We start from the raw sequence: 14,940 nt of genomic DNA on the forward strand, positions 1-14,940 counted from the left end.
CAAAGTCTTACATTAGTTTAGTAGGAAAAACTAATGTTGTGTCATGAAAAGTTTTCCTTATTCCTCGTTGTCAGCATATTAGACATGTTACCCTCCGATCATGAGTTGGCTAAATAGCAACAAAAGCCGTTTGCCAGCTAAGTCTCCAAAAATCCCACTGATAAACCGCTTGATTATATTCTCACATCATGTGAGAGTTTATCTACTACGTGATGTTTGATCCGCTTAAAGAAAGTTTCACTAACAGCAGCTAACAGAGACTAACAGCAGCTAAGAGCGACAAAAACAGCAACGCTTATCAACAGAAAAGTTCAGCACATACTCAACAGCTCTCCTGACTGTGCTGTCTACCAACAGAAGACGTGGCTGCCAGCTGAGGTAGGCAGTGGACTGACAGTCTACACTCACAACAGACGAACGGCAGCCAGTGTTTCAAGGATTACGCACTTGATTTGGGATGGGTAAGAAACAGTCAGTACAGTTGACTGTAATCTGCCATCCAATGAGTGATACGATTTTACACACTTTACCTTTAAGCAAGCATTGCCTCATTTTCAGAATGTTTTAAAATTATAATCAAATATGAGTGCAGAACAAAAACTTTTAAGCAACTGTGACCATTACAGCCTGGCCTATTTAGAAATCAAATATTGAAAAAATCTGAATTTAATAAATGTTTACATTTTATTTAGAAGGCTTAAAAAAACCTTTATATCTCATGAACTGTTTTTTGTTGGCTTTTACTTATATAACATGCGTGTTTAATTTCTAGTTAATTATTTATACCTCTTTTGCTTGAGAAAATGAAAATAGAGTCTCATGAGACTTGCACCTACCACATAACAACTTACAACAATTTCTTTTTCAACCATCACGGATCTCCAAACTTTAGTGTTAGAGCTTCATTTGGCTCTTTTGACCAACTCTTTGCCCATTAAGACTTAATTTTTTTTTTTTTTTTTATCAATGCTTTAAGTAATTCCTGGATTTCTTCACTTATAAAAGTGAAATTTTTCGAAGTGCACTGCCTGTACCTCCAAGTCCTCACCTTGTCGATGTAAAAAGTCAGATGTTTACAGCTGGCCACTTCCTTGTGCCTCCATCAATGCTCCAGTTCCACAGCCCAAAAACAGGACACCTAAATGTGAAGTTGCTGAGGAAATGTAGAATTTAACTGTATGCAGGCAGATTTGTTTGCCTCAAACACTAATACCTCATTCGTGTGCTCGACCTGCAGCTGGTCCTTAGCCAAAATTACAGCAAATGCTTTTTTCTTCTACTATTTTTAAAGCTGTTAGATGTTACCTGGAAAATAGATTCATTTATGCAAACTGACCTGTTGACAGCAGATTCATTTGCAAAAAAAAAAGCTATTCAGTTTTGAAGTAGTCCTACACATGCGAATATTTTTTGGTAAATGTTGCCTTTTTAGTGTATATAAACTAATTTAAAAATTAAAGTATAATCATACAATATAATCTTACCAAAAACATGTATCACTGTAATAAAAATTGCATAATCATATACAGGACACTGCAGGGATTTGCTTGTTAAAAGATTCAATATAGGGTCAAGTATGTTTTGTTGCTTCCATAGTGATACGAAATGCCTTTTTGACAGTAAAGGCTGCTGGGAATGAGGTACATGGGACACACAACAATGTGAGCATGCCTCAGACGAGCTGGGTTACAAATGTTGCAGTAAATCACTTTGGCCATATACAGACGCCAGGCTGTGAAAAATAACTTCTATCAGTCACTGTTTTTAATTTTGTAGATTTACAAGTTGACTGTTTTCTTTTTGATGCAGTGTGTGTAATGAATTCCCAGCAGTGTTGTCACTTGTACCACTGAAAATGTTGTTTGGTTTTGATAAAGCTGGTTTGATGTGATTGTTTGATTTTGCCAGGAGCGACTGAGGGTGTGTGAATGCAGTTTGGAAAGTGGTTTATGGTTTTGAGAAATTAAAACAAAAAAGCAAAAATAAACCCAGATGAACCACAGAGAATTATCACCAGACTCTGCTGCCCGAGCTTTATAATCATCATAATTTCATATTGTCTTTCATTTGTTTTGGTTTTACTGTTTTGGTTCACGCGGCTCTCTCATCAGCCCCGTTTTCATTCAGTGCAAAGATGCTGATAAACTCATTTTACACTTTTTACCCAGTGCTAAATGTCAGACAGAATTAGTGGCTGGCTGGTGAGGAAAGATTTGTGTTTTTTTGAGGCTGGCGTGTCAGGTATTTCTGCCAGATTTGGTGGAGATTGAAGCCTGAAGTAGATTGAAAACTGAACTAGAGTTTGTCAGCTGTCCAGAAACACTTGAAACTCCAAATTATTGCTCATGTTGCTGTGTGTGATCAGTAAATGCTGCTGGCTAACATAGTTCCTGTTTATAACACCACGCTATGCACTTTCTGAGGGGTTCACAGCTTGTGCCAATGCAACAAGATGGCCAGAAATGTAACTGATGCTGAGTTCTATATAAAGTTGTTTATCAACAGTGAACAATCTCTCTGCTGCTGGGTAATGGACTGTGCAGATAGAGAAAGGCAGCAGATTAAAGAGAGATATCTCCAGCACTGTCATATTTTTGTTTTTGATCACTAGGACTTTAACCCTCCCTTCCTCTTATACATCACTCATGGGCTCTGAGTCACATATACACAGTCATTTTGGGAGCTGATCAGTAATTGTGCTGAACAGTTATGATGAAATACTCAGTTATTTTAACTATGAGAAATGGCTCCTCAGATGCAAATAATAAAAAGCACGTGCTGCCCTACATATGTGAATACTTTATATAAAGAAGCATCCTCACATCATGCAGCGTGTTCAACCTTGAGTAACCTTGTTATTATTCCAGGAAAAGTACATCTGGGATTATTTTTAAAGAGCTGCTTTTTTTTAATTGGTAAAATGATTGCTTGCTCTGCCCAACTTTCATTATAAAGGCAGGTAGAAATGGATAAAAGCAACGTCAGAGCTTCTCCATGTTATACTGGCATAACCTGGACAGTTTGTCGGGCGAGCTTGCCTGTTCACCTTCACTGTGTGGTGAAATCCACCCACAAGTTGGATAGAAAGTGGCTTCGAGCCCAGTCAGTGAAAGGCACAGTGCGTCAAGGGGCTTGCAAGCTGATCGATACCGAGCTAATTGGAAAATAGCGGCAGGAAATGTGATAATGTGGCTGTTCACTCTGCTCTTACTCTAACTGCACTCGTCATCCTCTCTCGCCATCTTTTCCCGCTCTCCAGGGTCAGGTCTGGGTTCTTCAATCTAGTGGGCTTCTAATAAGGCTGGAGCCACTGGTCGGCCGAACCGTGATGTCTGTGGATGTAGGAGGGCCGCCGCATGCTTACGAGTATTTTCACGTCCATGCACGAGATGAGAACGCAGCAAGAGAACTGAGTAAATTCATGCTCAATGTGTCAGCGCCTGCTGTTTAACGTATCACTGACTATATTTATTTTCTTTTAACTTAACTGGAACTGCCTTGTTTATTTTATAGTTAACTTTCTTTTTTCGATGTGAAGATAATGATAAAATGGTGCAATGATAAGCACAGTTTAATGCAAGCTGTCAAAAATGCATAAAAGTTTATTAGTCCCACTGATCTGCACAATCTGCATGTTTTTCTCCCTTACAACACAGATGAGTCCTCCTCTTCCTTTGCGTGTCACAGTTCTTTGCATTTTTTGGTTCCTGCTAGTCCGTCACTTTATTGTCTCCCCAAGAAAGGTTGTTGTGTGATTTTGTTTTTCCTACTTTCATTGTGCTTTATTAACTTCTGTTTTTTCTGCTTTTGGAGCCTTTTTCAATGATATTGTTTTCTTAAGTTTGACCTCTCCCGGCCACCGTACAATAACCACTGAGTTGAGAGCTCATCTTGTTTCAGAAACCATTACGTAGTTACAATACAAAAAACAGTCAGGTTTTACTTTAGACTGTTAAATGTAATTGTAATTTCATCATATACTCCTTGTTATATAATAAGAACTTTTGTTGTATTGATTTTTTTTGATTCCTGGTAGATCAACTGACAACAGTTGAACCCAGTACCAGCCCATATTACCATCTGCATCCAGTTAGGAAATCTCATACAGCCATACTGTTTAAGGAGTTTGCACCTGCAAGCTACCTTGCAACCCACCTCTACCCCGGGTCCTCCCGGTTGAGTCATTGTCTGACTCAATCGATGCCATATCTATTGCCACTGATGCCTGTGCTATTCAGTAGTGGGGGTCTTGCTGTGGCTCTTCCTGCTTCAGGCTTTCCAGGACATCCTAGACATGCTGCCAAATGAAGCCTATACGTAAGCTCAATAAAAAAGATCTGTAATCACTCATCCGCCTGCTTCCTGGGTGTTCAGGTGCTAGTCTGTTCTTCACATCACTTACATTTTCTGATGCTGTCAAACTCAGTCCTGACATAATTTCTCTTGTCTAGTCATTTTCTTGCCAGACTTCATTTGATCTTTCACACTTTCAATCGTGCAACCCTCATCCTCCCCATCTCCTCCTCACCCTGGTCACTCAGAGCCTCATCCAAGCCTCTGTCTTCATCTTCATTAACACTAGCATCGAGACTTCAGGGCGTCCTGTCCTAATCCTGTTGAAATTCTGTTCTGCTATGTTGGGTCATTGAAATCTAATCACCGAGCAGCTTGAAATGAATTTTGTATATCCATAAATCATGTGCAGTTTTTCCAAATGATCTCTCCCTATTGAAATATAAGGTGCAGCTCCAGATGGAAATAATAATCTTCTTTTGACTAAAGTGGTCCTGACTAAAACTAAACTTTGAACAGAAATTCCCAATCTGTAGTAAGTGCACCTAAGAACTTTTAGTGCACCTAAGAACTAAAGCTGAGTCAAAGATGTTCTGCCTATCGGTGCTGATATTGTAAGTGTTGAAGTGAGCAGGTGCATAAGAAAAAGGGGTTAAATCAAGTTGAAAATACGTAGGAGAGGAATGCGAGATGGAGGACTTAGAAAAGGATGAGGGTGACTGGAAGTATTGTGAAGGAAGGGGAAGAAAAGAAAGGGTCTCTTGTCCATTTCAGACTCAGGGGAACTGTGTATGTCACCAGAATGCGTTGTACTGCCAGACATGAGTGACAGTGATGGGCACGGTGGGCCTGGTATCCCGCGTCTACCACTCCTCCCAATTCCCCCAGCCAGGCCTTTCTATCCCCGTGACAAGATGAGGAGACGTCGTGTCAGCTCATGTGCGACAGTCTTACTCTCACTCATTCACTCACTCGTTCTTTGCCTCTTAAGCCAACCTTTTTGCTCAAGTTTTATGTATCTTTCTTCCCATTTTTACACCTTATTTCCCTCTCCTCTCTCTCTTTCCCCCCATCGCTCTTGTCTTTTTTCTTACTGATTTGCTCTTTGTCGCCTCTCCTCTGTTTCATCCCCCCCCCCCTTCCTGTCCTTCCTTTCATACGGTGCTCTTTCTTCAGTCCTTGGAATGGCAGCTCTGAAGTGGCTGGCACAAAAATAGAGCAGGTGGTCAACACCTGCCTGGTTTCCCAGATTATGGACCATCTCTTTGATAAGCCACCATTTGTCTGCATCAAAGACACCGTTTTAGGACATGCTTCAGAAAGGCAGAGGACACCCCGCAGAGTACTGCTGTCACCTTTCCTTTTCACTGTCTACACCTTGGATTTCAGCATTAACTCTGGGTCATGACAGCTCTAGAGGTTCTCAGGTGGCACCTTTTTGTTGAATCTATGTGTAAAGGTAAAATGAAGGGGTTTTAGGCTTGGTGGTGAGTAGGTTGGGTGATATGATGAATAATACCAACAACTGGTCACTTAATAAGATATTTACAACAAGGAAAACACAGATAAAGAAACTAAGTAACATTTTTTTCTTGTTCCTGGGTAATATTTGCCTATTCCTGACAGCCAAGTCTTCAAAGGTAGAGATAATTCATATTATTATTTTCAAACTTTGCTTTTGTGACTGTTAAGTTAATTTTTTCCGATAATCTTATTTCCAAACATTCATCTTAAGTGATATATTAATTGGAAAAAAAAAAACTGTCTCTACCTTTGTTATTAAAAAAATAAAGTTAGAAGCATTCTGTAACAAATTAATAGGCATTTTATTAGGGGAAATATCTATTTGATCCCTTTGATTTGGTGTTATGTGGAGTAGCTGTTGTCAGATGTTCTCTACAGTTGATCGCCAGGTTTTGACATATCTAAGAAGGGAATTTCAACCTGCCATTTTTGCAAGTCATCTCCAAATTAAAGGTTCCACGAATGTTACTTGGATACACAACATTTCAGCTATTTTTACTAGTTTTCTGTTGGATTAGGGCTAGCTCAATCCCTGATCTCAATGCGCTTTCTTTGAGCCCCTCCTTTGCACTTGGTCATTGTTTTCATTGCCAGGAGACTCGCCCACAGTACACTTTCAATGCTATGGTTGTATGAAGGAGGCTCTCATCCAAGATTTTTCTATCTGTATCTTTCCTCATTGCAGTCAAACCAGAAAAAAACATCCATCCATCTGGTGGTAAAGGGTGACATGTCGACTCTAAGTCTGGAACAATTGCTGCCCTAAGTGGAGGAGTTTAAGTATCTCAGGGTCTTGTTCACAAATAAGGGGAGAGTGGAGTGTGAGATTGACAAACAGATTGGGGTCGTGTCCGTAGTGATGTGGACGCTGTACTGGCCTGACCTGTTCTGGCAAAGAGAGAGCATAAAACCGCTGATTTATCTACATTCCTACCGTAACCTATGGATATGATCTCTGCGTAGTGACCGGAAGAATGAGGCAGAGGATACAAGCAAAGGAAATTTGTTTTCCTCCAAAGTGTGACTGGGCTCTACCTCAGAGATGAGTGAGTACCTTTGTTATTCGAGAGGGACTCAGAGTAGAGCTGTTGTTGGTCTGCACTGAAAACAGCCACTTGAGGTGGTTTAGGCATCTGACTAGGATACTTACCGGACGGCTCCTGGGCAGAGTGTTTTGGGCATGTTGTACTAGGAGGAGGCTCCAGGGCAGACCCAGGACTTGCTGGAGAGTATTAATTGATTTGGGAATGACTCAGTGTTCCCCCTGATGAGCTTAAAGAGGTGGCCGTGTGAGTCTGGCATCTCTGCTTAGACTCACACCCCTCTGACCCAAAAGACCCACCCAGCAAACATAATTCTTCCACCAGCATTCTTTCACACTCCACATACGAAGAGCGGCCTGAGTTCAGTTTCAGGTTCAGGTTCATGTAATCACATTAAATACTCTCATCCGAATCGTGCAGATGTTCTCTGCCAAACTTCAGAAAGGCCTGAACAAGGACCTTCCTGAAGCATTGCAAGCACTAGAAGATTTCAAACCTTTATGATGTAACATATAGCCCATGGCTTTCTTGGTGACTGTATTCCCGGCTGCTTTGAGGTCATTAGAAAGCTCCTCCCATTTATTTTATTATGTAGCTTTTACTCTCACTAATGTTGCACAAAACAACAAAAACTATTTTGCACGTCATCCCAGACTGAGTATGACTGGCAGTGATTTTTGTCTTTCTTCCAGTAATCACACCAACACTGATTATTTTCTCAACATTTTCTGACCAAGCTGCTTACTGATGTTCTCTTTCCAGTCATGTGCAGGGCAGCTTTCTTGTCCCTGATGTCCTGAGACAAATATTTGGTCTTTCAAATGGTGGTGAGGTTGGAGATACAGACAGCTTAGGTGATCAGGCATACCATTCGTTAAAGTGGTATGCCTTTCTGAAGCATGTCCTAAAAAGATGTCTTTGTGGTTGCTAGCTTTTTTACATGTTAATCTTTAAGTTGCTGCCAATTAAACTATTGTTGCATAGTATAACTGATGCAAATTCTTGCTGGTCTGTAGGGACTTAATTAGTTATTACACTCATTAAAAAGACTGTTATTTTGTGACTTTTACAGAATGCTTTTTAAGCTCAAATTGCCATTGAATGGGTTTTTGTCATTTTTGTGGTTCAACAGAGGAAGCTAATAATATTTCAGTGGGGGCGGTACCACCCTATGCCCTACCGTCAGGATAAGCCCCTCGTCTAGTCAATACATTGCTCACATTCTTTTGCAAAGGCTCGCCAAAGTATATCTTTAATCACCTGGAACAATTGTAAAAAAAAAAAAAAAAAAAAGATGTTAGATGCTTGTCTAAAACAAAGCTCTGTGTCGGTCATCTTTACTGTTGCAGTATTAGAAAGCGGGGCAAAAAGCGTGCTGCTGTAAGCCCTGTCTTCACAGCACATAAGCAGAGCAGCAGCAGCAGCTCTGATACTCTGCGTGTGTCCACAGAGAAGGATTTCAGACAGAGCTGCAGGTCATCCATGACTTGGAAGTACAAATAAATTGCTTTATGTGTTGACAGGCCATAATCCTTTTCCTGCCTAAAACACCTTGCCTACCTGGTCTTTCTTCAGGAGTCCGCTGCGTTTTGCTTACCTCGTAGATCATACCATGCATTGCAGTCAAACCAGTGGGGTGGGGGGATCTTTTGTGAAAGATCTGCTCTTGGTCCAAAACTGATGGAAATAGTTGAGCAAGTTTCAAAATCTGTTTTACACTTTGGCTTTCTATTTGGGGGATTTAAAGAATTGGGAACCAGCCTCTTTTACCAGGACAGTAATGGCAAGGAGAGGTTTTTTGGACCTATAGTTCAAGTCACAAGCACTTTGTTTTAAGTACAGACATTAAAGCAGGAGAAGATTGCAGAATAGTCTAGTGGCAGGGCATCAGAAAAATAACTGGGTGATTAATAAAATGAAGAAACTCATATAAACTCATATCCTGTGTCTAGTAGTGAAGAAGGGGCATTTGCGGTTAACAGATGGCTTATTTTTCTTTTTCTGTACAACACACCTTCTGCATCTGGGTATCAACGTTTGTTGACATGTTTAATTACCAAGAATACACACTTAAGAAAGTTCTTGACAGTTTTCCATCAGGGAGAACTGCATTGAGCTTCACGTTTCCCTTTTTTAATCACGGCGGAGCTCTTATCAAGTGGGCCGCGCTTTAAAGCAGTCTCTCCTTTTCTCCTTTAACTATCTTAGCTTCAGCAACACCATTTATTTTGCCGTGAAGACAAGCCAATCTTGTTTTGTGTGTGTGTTCTCTTCCTCAAAAGCTGCCTGGCTTACCTGTATCTCCAGCTTCATCTACCTCCTGATGAAACCCATACTGGCCCTTCTGCTGATAAGGTAAGCCAGGCAACGAGATATATCCATCATTCACCTACTTAACACGCGCACACACAGGTGCACACATGCTTACCTATGAGGGTGTGTGTGTGTGTGTGTGTGTGTGTGTGTGTGGGGGGGGTTATAACAAGATTAGGATTAGAAATGTGAGTGAAATCACACCCTCTGCTGCCACACAAGTAATCAAATGGCCTCAAACAAAAGAGCAGTTCATTTACTGCCACTTATTCTTGCTTGGTGGCTTCACAGAATAGCAGTCTCATTATTCTATTAACCACCCAACCTCCCCCCACCACACCCACACACATACACAAACACACACAGAAATGCACAAAAGCTCATAAATTGTGTTGTGGGACTGCTGCCAAAGCGGAGCCCGGGTTCAGCTTGGTAGTTAATCATCTCCTATAGCATGTAATTCGTGTAAACAATGTTTGTTTGTGCACCAAGAGAGCCCCCCCTCCCCCCTAGGCTCTAGTTAGCTATGATGTGGCGCTGTACCTGGGAATAGTACTTTGTGTGCAAAAGGGTCAAAGGTCACAAGGTGTTGGTAATTGAGTCCCTGTGCCAAACAGAAATGAGCATGGAAACTAACTCGCTGGCCTGGAAGCGGTTGCGATCACGGCGCTCCTTGGGGGTGAAGTGATGCCGAGAGTGAATGTTAACAGGAATTAGAAGGGGAGGGCTGAGTACTGTGTTGGCAAGTGTTTATGTAGTCTGTTGCTCATTTGTATGTGGGCAGCATTGGTCCGTCTCGGCTAACAAAATGTGTAAAGAAGCAGACCTTTTGACCGATGGGCTTCTTGTCAACACTGCCACGATAAACCTTCCGAGACCTCTGAATGATGCGTTTCCCTTCTGCGTCCCCTGCTTGGTTACCACGGTCACTGTGTACACAAGGTCATTCAGTTTGTGATCAATAGTTTGTATTGAGCCTACGCTCACCACAACAACCCCCCCTCCCGTTTCTGAAATGGCCGTTAAATCGATGGGAACAAATGAAATTAAGCTCCTGGGCGGCCCGGAGGAGCAAATGATCTTCCTGTGATTAATAACACACTGTAAACACATCTGTGCCGGGCATATTACATCAGAGAGTGTTTCGTTGCCTCGGCCCGTTTCCTCAGGGTAAGACTAAGAGAATAAAGCTGTGGTAATGGTGTTTACCTGGAGGAAGCACCGTTGAATAGAACACTGAAACAAGAACAAATGGTTTTTGTTTGTACAGATGTACCCATGCTACTTCTAGAAATTGTGATTCTGAAGTTTAGTTTAGAAGTACCAGAAATCCTGTGATATCACAAAAAGTTGGGGTGTTGGCTACTTTGTTTATTTATTTTTGTTTGTTAATGCTTTTAAAAATAACTTTTTGTCATCTTAATTAACTGAAGACATTAAGTGAAGACACCACAAGAGTACTTTGAGGTTTGTCCAGTTGCGTTTTAGCTTCATACAAGGTAGGATTAGAAAATGAAGTTACAAATAAAGTTTAAAAAAGAGTTGCCCTATGTACTGATCCTGATCTATGAAACAAGTATACCTACTCTAGTTTGATATAACAGATATAAAGGTACAATACAGTGTAAATTGAAGTACAGCAGGAAATATCCCAACCAACATACAATCTCTCGCACTTTAATGGCTCGCATTTCTCTTACACTGTACATTCTACAATTTTAGCAAAAACACTTCCTTAGAATCAATGATGAACTGATTAGATTTTGGTGGTGAAAGGTCACTACTGCCTGACATTTGTCTCATTCTTGAGAACAATATATAAGAGAAAAGCCTTTGAGGAACTTTCATACATCTAACTTAAATGTCAAGCATGGCTATGCTATATCACACCAACCACAATGGTACCGGAATAATTTTTTTTAATAATATTGATTTTATGTCGTTTCACAATACCGTGATATATAGTGATGCCATGCATTTATGTTCCCTAGAGTGCATAACAATGAAACAAGCCCAAATATGTCTGAGAGTGAGAGCAGTGTGTCGGGCCAGACCTCCAACAAAGCATTATACTGTGTAAAATGTGGAAGAACACTGTTCCTGCTGATGGCTCAGTCAAATAGAATAAAAGTCGGTTACCAGCATTCTTGTGACTAGGAAAAAATGGTGGTTGTCTGGAAGTTGCATTTAATTTTTTTGGTGAAGGACATGCCAAATGTGAAAATCAGTAAAAACTTTATATTACCCAGATTTGTTATGGCCTAGTATATTGTCTTCACAACAGTATGCTAGGTCTTAGAGGGACACGAGTACCTGTGCTGGCTAAGCATTTCGCCTTGACCTTCATTGTTAGCGCCAAAAGTCAAAGTTGACCTTGAAATTTTTTTTAAGAAACTTTATTGAATAATATATCATATGAAAAGGCATGGAGAGAGCTGTACAACACATGTTTCATTTTTTCAACATGGCAATCTACAACTTTACTATGACGCCAAAACATTTTATAAAATCACACACTGCACGAATACATCTTAAAATCTCAAGTTTTTACAGCTTATCCATGCCAGAGACAGCCGATTTTGCTCCAGTCAAATGGGTGTAGAAAATAGCATACACCAGTTTACCATGTAATGCTTCAAGTTCATAGGTCAAAAGTCAGACATCAGCATGTTGTAATAAAAACATCATAAAAAATTAAAGTTTTTAGTATAGCCCCTACCCTTAAGTACTCTTGTTGGTAATTTATTACAGTTCATCATCGCATTATGGCAAAAAATGTATGTAATTGAGAAGCTGACCCCGTTTAATCACAAACTGATAGCAGACTGACTCCATCCTGACGCACCAAAGTCGCTTTGAAGACAGCCAGTGACTTATGAGTTGTCACTGACTTTGAAGCAACCACTGCAACAAACCTGTTTCACCAGTTAATCCCCCCCCACCGAACTGGGCATCGCTGGAGCACTTGCAAGCTTCGCTCCATATGACAAGGGAGACCAAACAGTGGACAGACGGAAACAGACGGATTTACGCTACCAATTAAAAAGCTCAAAGCAAGATACAGCATCCCAGATAGAAAATATTTTAAGTTCAGTTTTATTATATAACAATATTGTGCAGACTCCTAAATGTTAAGTGACTTTAGTTCTTGTTATTGAAATGAACACTGTAAGTTTGGCTGAGCATCATCAATGACAGTAGCACACTGGAAAAGAATGATAGGAAATGCCCTTTATTGTGTTTGCAGCTTACAGGCAGCAGTATTTATTAGAGCAATCAGCTCCAATAAAAGGTTCTTTTATTACTGCATATTTTTAAGTCACTGTCTTGATTTACCCACTTCTTAATGTCAACGTGGACTGAACAATTAAAAAATTCAGGAACATTTCATACTTATGCTTAACAGGATAAAACTGATCATGTGTTTACATTCCATATCCAAGTCCGGATTGTCATGGATCTAAATTGCAATGAGCAAAGTAGCATTTACATCTAATATTTTAGATATAACTAAAATACTCATTGAATCTGTTTGAACGCAGCAAAAAACAAATTAAGGATTACCAGCCTTATCATTAGGCTAACTCTAGTGTACAACTCTGCTGCTACTGATAATACTTTCATCAGTCTCGCTTGTTATTCTTCACACAACTTCCCCAGGTCCAGCACTTGCTGTGTCCTCAGCAGTTGGCGTGCAATGATAATATATCTTTGATGCTGAGGCATATTTGTGCCAACCGTGAGAATTTCCTGCCAAGGCTGAATCAGGCAAAGTCTAGTCGAGCTTAATTTTTAGAGCTTTTTGGGAAATATGCCTGGTGTGAGATTTGTGGCTTTAAGTTTTCCATCATAAATCTTGCTTTTCTATGCTTTTTAAAAAAAAAAAAAAAATAGTGCTTACAAAACAAGAACTGGACAGAGTATTAGCTGTCCTGTCTTTGGAGAAGGACTTGAGGTATTCGAACATGAAGCCAACTCATGTTCCTACAGCGAAGATTTCAAAGATACTGGTTTCAAGAAATATGTGAGGCGCAAGCAAAGTTTGATGTGGAGGACAGCAGCAAACCTAATACAGCATGTGAATATCGACTGATGAATGCATACTTTTCTGTGACTTGTCATTACAGGATATAACATGAAGATCATTGCACTACCATCTTGAAACCCATGTGCTACAGGTGTTACAGTAGATTGCGGTGCTTATAGAAGACACATATACAGTAAGGCCATTTAGGGTACCCGCGTGGGAAAAACCCCCTGAAAATCCTCCTAAAAATGTGCAACAAATACTATACATAAAACATAAAAGTCAGTTTCTTTTCTATATGGTTAAATGGAGATGCCTTGTCTCTGATTCTGCCTTCAGTGAACCATAAAACTTCACTAATCAATCTGCTCGGCTCATCCACTGAATGTCCAGTTTTTAAATAGCACCATTATTATCTTCATTAAATCAGGAAGATGTTTTTCATGTATTTTCACAATCAAATCGATTCTGGCACCGGCTGCAGAGAGATAGAGTGAGAGAGAGAAAAGGCAGGTTCTCAGGGTTTGGTCATCCCATATGGACGCGGGGCCACAGCAGTGCATTGGCTGTACCCGCTACCCCATGTGTAGTTTGTTTTGCTTTTCTTTCAGACACACTGTTGAACCTCTCTCTTTCTGCAGCTTGCACAGATGGGGTGTGCTCTTTTATTCATAAGGGCTACACTAACTTTGATCTGGCTTTGCATTTGCAGCATGTGTCAGAACGAGGTGGCGGGAGGGGAAAAGAGCGGGGCGGCTGAAGAGCAGAGGTAGCTTGTCCTACTGGCCACACATCCTAACTGCTCCCTGTGCCTCTTTTCTATGCTCCTCAGTTCCTCTGGGCCAGTGTGCGTTCTATTATGCATGCGTGTCAAAACCAGTACATCTATGTGCTGGCAACAGATACAGAGTGGACACAACCCTCACCAAAGCAGTGTGTGTCTGTGTGTGTTTGAGGGGGTTGTTCATGAATGAAAAGCAAACACATAGGATTGATTGGGCTTACTTTAACAGTAGGGACAAAAGCCAACTTGAAGCAACAGGATTTTGAATTCCTAAATGTTCATAATTACCACACTAAACCTTGCCCCCCTTTGTTACAGTTGTTGTGGTCATTTGGCATTGTGGTGCGCCTTTCAAGCTGACAGTGGCAGTTACATCAAAGAAATCCATGGTGACTTTTTGTATTTCTTTCATTTAAGACAACAGGCAGAGCGGTGCTTCTCATTTCCAGTCAGCTTCCTTTGCTTTTACAGATTCAAATAACAGCCTTGAGAGAGAACTGTGAGCTTATTGACATCTACATTTTCAGCTTACTTCTATTTTACTTTTTCTTTCATGTCGTCATCTGATTCATGAAAGACGAGATATCTTAAAGTGATTTGATAACTACTCAAAGCATAGCCAGGGTTGCGCATTTCTGAAATATAAAATGGTAAATGGCCTGCATTTGTATAGTGCTTTTCTAGTCCATAGGACCCCAAAGCGCTTTACACTACATTCAGTCATTCACACACAGGCGATAGCAAGCTACATTGTAGCCACAGCTGCCCTGGGGCGCACTGACAGAGGCGAGGCTGCCGGACACAGGCGCCACCGGGCCCTCTGACCACCACCAGTAGGAAAACACGGGGTTAGTATCTTGCCCAAGAATATTTGGCATGCAGCCAGGATGCAGCCTGGGATCGAACCACCGACCTTCTGATTAGTGGCTGACCTGCTCTGCCACCTGAGCTACAGC

Source organism: Maylandia zebra, linkage group LG17 (genome assembly GCF_041146795.1).
Source record: "Maylandia zebra isolate NMK-2024a linkage group LG17, Mzebra_GT3a, whole genome shotgun sequence".
Lineage (NCBI taxonomy): Eukaryota > Metazoa > Chordata > Actinopteri > Cichliformes > Cichlidae > Maylandia > Maylandia zebra.